The sequence below is a fragment of the Globicephala melas genome, chromosome 11 (assembly GCF_963455315.2).
Source record: "Globicephala melas chromosome 11, mGloMel1.2, whole genome shotgun sequence".
NCBI classification, from domain to species: domain Eukaryota; kingdom Metazoa; phylum Chordata; class Mammalia; order Artiodactyla; family Delphinidae; genus Globicephala; species Globicephala melas.
The window spans coordinates 93,845,287-93,851,482 of NC_083324.2; the positions used below are offsets into that span (position 1 = coordinate 93,845,287).

Below are 6,196 nucleotides of genomic sequence, written 5' to 3' on the forward strand. Positions count from 1 at the left end.
CCGCGGAGCCCGCGCCGAACCTGCTGCCAGGACGCCCGGCGGGGCCGCTGCCGCTGCAGCCGGCCCTAGAGCTGCGCTGCTGATGGCGGCGGCCGCAGCTCGAAATCTCCTCGACCCCCGCGCGGCGGCGGCGCCTGGGATCCCTCCTTCACTTGACAACCCCAAACACAAACATAACCTTCTCCGGCTGCTGCTCCCGGTCCCCCCGGCTCCGTCCCCCTCCCCGCCGCCGCCGCCGCCCCCAGCAGCAGCCACACTAAAGGCCAGCGACTGGCACTCTCACCACCCAGCGCTGAAATATTAAACAGGGGAGCCGGCCGGGGGGCGGGGGGGCGAGCGCGGGGCGCGCGGGCGGGGGCCGCAAGCGCCGAGAGGGAGAGGCGGCAGCGCTCGCCGGCGCCCGGGGCCGCGGCATGATCGCCGCCGCCGGGGAGGGGGCGTCCGGGGGGCCGGGCGGCGAGGCCGGGAGCGCGCACCGCGGGAGGCGGGGCGGGGGGACCCCGGGGTCTGGGGCGAGGAGGGCAGGCGCGGGCTTTACCTCTCCCCGGGGCAGAGTAGGGCACGTTTAGAGTCTTTAGGGGTGACGGGAGGAGCGCGGGCCGGGTGGCGCGGGGTAGGGAGGGCGAAGGTCGGAGGCTTTCCCGCGGGTAGGCGGGGCAGCAGGGGATCCCCGGGGGCGGGAGGCGGGGAGGCCGTGGGCTGCGACGCGGGGGCGGGGGAGGGGGCGTCCCCCGGCGGGGACCAAGGCGGGGTCTTTGCGGGGGGAGGGGCGGGGTCACCCCGGGGGCGGAGGCCCAGCGGGACTGGCGCCGCCGCTTGCCCAGCCCTGCCGTGGGGTAGGGGTAGGGTGGGTGCCCCGGGTCCGGGCTCGCTTGGAGCCCGGAGTCCCGGGTCTCCCTGGCGGGGCGGGCCCGGGACCGCGCCTACCCCCGCTGCCCGCCCGCGGCTCAGCCCCGCCCGGCCGCCGCAGGGACGGGAGGGGGGACGGAAGGAGGGGGCGGTGCGGCCCGAGGGGGGAAGGGGCGGGGTTAGGGACGCGAGGGGCGGGAGCCCGGGGTAGCGCCGGTTCGGGGACTGGCGCCCGGCGTGGGCGGAGGGGCGGGCCCGCCGGTCACGCGGCCCAGGGAAGGCCTGGCCGGGTCGCGCAGTTGGGGGCGGTTGGTCCGGGAAGAGGGGCGGGGACGGGCGGGGCGATAGTTTCTCTTTACCGTCTCTTTACTTTTTAAAGCAGGATGTGGGCCGGCCCGGTGACGTCATGGGGTCTCCCAGCCCCGCCCCCCGCCCGGGCCGAAAGGGGGAGGGGAGAGGGAAAAGGGCGGGCCAGGGTGCGGGGGGACCCCAAGGGGGTTTCCTCAGCAACGCGTGGAGGGAAGGGGAAAGTCATTGTGAAACTTGAAACTCATTAACTTTGAAAAACAACTTTATAAAAAAACGGGAGGGGGGCGGGGTGTTGAGTTGAAGGGTGGAAGGGGACATATTTTTAACCCTGAACTGAAACTACTTTTTGGTGGCGGATGTTCTATTAAAAGATTGAGGAAAGCCAAGGTTATTCCAGAGGCCACTGCAATGCCCGCTGGTGGTTCCCAGAGCCGGAGCAGCGAGCGCAGTTAACCCTTGCCGGTCCGCCTGACAGCTTGGGGCAGGGAGGAGAGGGCTCTTTGGGGTCAGGAAAAGGGGGTTGCGGGCCTGGGCAGCGACCTGGCCACAGGGTCGCAAGGAGGAGAGAAAGGGGGAAGAAGGAGTAATTACCATAAGCCAGAGTTTGACCCCGGCTGCTAGAAAGCAACAGAGGAAGCAAGGAGTGGAAATCTATGGAAAAGAAATCAGGAGGGGCTGCACCAGGGTAATGATGCAGGTTTTCAGGGTTAGACCTAAATAAAGAACGTTAGAAGTTTGGGGCTCAGAAATTCCACATGTACACCGAAACAAGCAGGCACAAATGACTGGTTTAAGTAGCCACGCTGAACTTGGGAGGAATAAGGTGAAAGAACAATTTTGATGCAGAAAAAATTCTCATATACAAACCAAAGTGCTTTCCCCTTTTAAGGAATAAAAATGCTGAACGACCGTACACCCACTCTGCTGGCCATCTGCGCAAACTTGAATTGTTTTGTTCCCTGGGGCTTCCATAAAGAGATCTAGGTTTTTCCTCCTAGGGTTGACCCCTAAAATTCCCCTGAGGAAATCCTACCTCTAGCTCATTTGAGCTAAGAAAAGCTTAATGCCCCAGAATGCGAATGATTAAAAATGGAATACTCAATAATGGCGAGCTTGTAACCAAAAATAGTGTCACGTAAAGGGGGGAATATGCCCATTAAAAAGTAGATTTGGTCATAAAAGCGAAGATCAGCCAACAACTGCCTAAATTTGAAATAATGTTTAGCACACTATGCTTCCAACCTTGCAATGAAATAATGCAATTTTTTTCATTTTCGATGTGATAAAATCATCTCTGGTATGGAATTAAATGACACTTAATGGACTGCAATCACAAAACGTATGTAAATGTAACTTTACAACTTGAATTAAAAAAAAAATAGTGGGAATCAGCCGCATAGCACAGGGAGATCAGCTCGGTGATTTGTGACCACCTAGAGGGGTGGGATAGGGAGGGTGGGAGGGAGACACAAGAGGGAGGGGATATGGGGATATATGTATAGCTGATTCACTTTGTTATACAGCAGAAACTAACACAACACTGTAAAGCAATTATACTCCAATAAGATGTTAAAAATAAATAAATAATTTTTTAAAAATCCATTTACATGTGAAAGTACACCTAATCTGTCAGACGATAAAGATTAAGGTAAGGCTGATGATAACTGACTCTACTCTGTGTCACCTGCTAAGTCAAAAATGCTAACTGAATACATTTTTAACCCAATAGTTGTTACCATAACGAATACATAGTGTGAACACAAGGTTTATATGGGATTTGGCATTGCTGTGAACTCTCTAACAAATTAAACATGCAATTTGGAGTTGTAATAGATTAATTTTGTCATTTCAGTTTGTTAAAGAACTTTTTTCTTAAATAGACTATTCACAATTTAACTATCTTGAGCATCAAATTAATATTAATCTTTTTTTGGAAATATATATAATACCGAACATTTTCCCATTTTCAAGTTCCGAATTTTCCAAGTGCAATTTCTTTTCCTAATTCTGCCTACAATTCTAACTTCCTAGTTATCAGAATGCAGGGGAATCCAACTAAACTATAAAGTAGCTAGTTTCGGCTTTAATTATTTTGTGGCAAATTGAATACAATTTCTCAAATTGTATCTTATAAACGGAATTTGGGGAAAAGCTTTTTTTTTTTTTAACCACAAGATAAATGGGAATGGTAAACAGCAGTTTGAACTGTCAAAAATTCTGGAACACTGGGGGAGGTGACCCTACTCTGAAAAAGAAAAAAAAAACAAAGAGGGGGCTCCTAGGGCCCCCTTCCTCTCTGGCTGCACCCTCCCGGCAGCCAGAGCGCTCTTGGGGAGCGGGGTTCACGCGAGGGCAGTGTCACAGAGAGGCTCCGCACACATTTTCCTCGCAGGGCAGTTAGGCGCCAGCACAAGTCCTCCGCGGGGCTTCGTCGGGGGACCCCGCCATCCCGCCGCGTCCACGGGGCTCCGCGCCCCCGCCCGCGCGCCCCCTGCCCCGGTTCCCACGCGGCCGCCGGGCCCGCCCGGCTCGGGCTCCCCCCTGGCGCGGCCCCGCGGCCCCGGCCCTCCGCCCAGCGCGCGGCCCGGCAGCGCCTCCGCCACGCGGAGATCCCGGAGGTTCCTCCCAGCTGTCGGCCGGGTCACGCCGCCGCCCGTCCCTCCCCTCCGCCCTCCGCCCTCCGCGCGCGCTGGGCTTTCCCGTCCACCGGCCGAATCCCCTCCTCCTCGGGGCGACCCGGCGACAAAACCTGCCCCGCACTCTCTGCCAACTGTGCCCCACGCCCGGGCTCTTCCCCAGCCAGACGCCAGACAAAAGAGCCGAGGGAAAACTTACCCGAACTGCCACGCCAAACTCTGATCCAAAGCTTCCTGGGTTTAACTTTTAATTTTAAAAACAACAAAAGCAGAAACCAAAAGCCTCCTAGGTTGGAAGTGGGCGTGAGAGGAAATGCTAGGGGGAGGCGCTTCATTCCCTCGGCTGCTTTTGCCCCCCCTTTTCTGGCCCCTGCCTGGGGCTTTGATGTTATCTGGTGCACCGCCTACGTTGGGTTTATACCGTGGGCTCCGCGCCGAGAATGATACACAGATATTTGGCACTTTACGTGCTGGTTTGAAGAGAGGGAAGCAGGTGGTCACGGTAAAGTATTCCCACTTCTTAGCCCGCAGCGAGAAGGGAGCATTTGCCCCGCTTCCCTTTGTTACCTGGACTGAAATGAACAATCCGCCTATCTAGTAATCCTGGAGCGCTGGACCATGTGGCATTTTCTGTTAGACACACAGAAAAGAGGCCTTCTCAGTTAGATTCATTTTCCCTCCACTCAGCACAAACTTAGAACAAGGTGGTACTGTACGTTTTCTGAGGCTTTGTTTGGTTTTTAGATCTCAGTTTTGAAAGTAAATATTATTTCCCTTCTTAGACCTGCAGCCCTGAAGAGACAAGATACCTCTGAAGAAAAGAAATTCTGTAATAACATGCCTTTTATATACCATTCTTACAGGTCATAATCTCCCAGCACCCTCCCCTCCCTTTATGGAAAGCTTGTAACTGTTGATTTTATCTTCCTTAACTGGTCACTAGCAGAAACTGGATATATTTTTACATTAGATTAGCAGGCTCAGGACCATCACAAACAAAGCACTAACAAAGCATGCTTTTTTTTTTTTTTAACAGATCAGTAATCAAGAAATAATGCAGTCTAACACTCAGCCCTCAGCCCTATCTGTCCATCCACTTTATGCCAACACCAACCTGTGTTCAGACCTTGCCCTCTGGGAGTTTACAAATTAATGGAGACAGAATAAACACATGGAAAAATACCTAGAGGGGAAAAGATACAAGAAGCAACTTATAAACAGAGCCAATTAAAGTTATACAGTTACTTACATGATTGCTGAGAGCTTTCTGGATTGGGTGGAAGGCAGGATTATCAGAGAAAGTTCCATCCTGAGGGTGAGCTCTGAGTAGGATTTTGAAGGAGAGAAAGTTCGTGATTTGGTAATAGTCTGAGAATAGCATTCCAGGTAAGGGAAATAGCTTGAAGGTGAGACAGCAAGTAAACTGTGTGTGATGGTTTTTCTGGCTAGAGCAGAAAGTCAAAGTAAATGTGAAAAAAAAAGAAGGGTGGCCATATAAATGCAGCCTGCAAACCAGGGCACTATTGAGAGGAAGTGGGAGGCCGTGAATAACTATACCCTGATGAGAGGCATTCACCTCTCCAGTCCCGGCCAAACAGGAATGGGTTCTCTGGTAGTGACCTGTGAAGACAGAATGGGCTGAGAAAAGCCTTCTTGGGCATTCTTAAGAAGGCATTAAGACATGATATTGCATGTCATTTGGAGACATCTGGACTGAGAAGGATCTTTTTAAGGAAAATTATTGTTACTGATGGATTTAGGATCTGTCATAGTATTTTTATGGGCAGTAGTAGTAATGGTAGTATTTGTATCAGCAGAAATAGCGATAGCACAGATCTTCCTTGATTTACAGTACTGTTACGCCCAGTAAACCCATCGTAAGTTGAAGATATCGTAAGGCAAAAATGCATTTAATATACCTAACCTGCTGAACATCAGAGCTTAGCCTAGCCTACCTTAAACGTGCTCAGAACACTTACATTAGCCGACAGTTGGGCAAAATGACCTAACCCAAAGCCTATTTTAAAATAAAACGTTGGATGTCTCATGTAATTTACTGAATACTGTACTGAAAGTGAAAACCTGAATAGTTGTATGTATTTGGTTCTTTACCGTCTGGATGGTGTGACTGCCTGGGCGATGTGGTTTGGGGCCACTGCCCAGTATCATATTCACACGAATTGCTAGCCTGGGAAAACATCAAAATAAAGTAGAAACTTAGAAGTATGATTTTTATTGAATCTTGCTTTTGCACCATTGTATAGTGAAAAAATATACAGTACAGGACTGTCTGTAGTGTCTGTATCAGCAAAAATAGTAATAGCAGCATTTGCATGGGCAGGAATAGTAGCATTTGTATGGGCAGTAATAGTAGTATTTATATGGGCAGTAATAGTAAATAG

At 51.9% G+C, this 6,196-nt stretch overlaps 1 protein-coding gene across 7 annotated transcripts in view; it reads right to left on the reverse strand.

The window, feature by feature from the left end:
* Positions 1-4,087, reverse strand: part of HIVEP1 (HIVEP zinc finger 1) — a 142,988-nt gene extending 138,901 nt beyond the window's left edge. For 5 of the 7 annotated variants that reach the window (XM_060307469.1, XM_060307471.1, XM_060307470.1 and 2 more), the window contains exon 1: positions 21-294. The gene's annotated coding sequence lies outside the window, so the exon portion shown is untranslated. Of the gene's footprint in view, positions 1-20; positions 295-538; positions 580-3,993 lie in introns of those variants that run through there. The other 2 variants (XM_060307474.2, XM_060307473.1) reach the window with 2 other exon arrangements.
* Between the last annotated feature and the right edge of the window lie 2,109 nt (positions 4,088-6,196).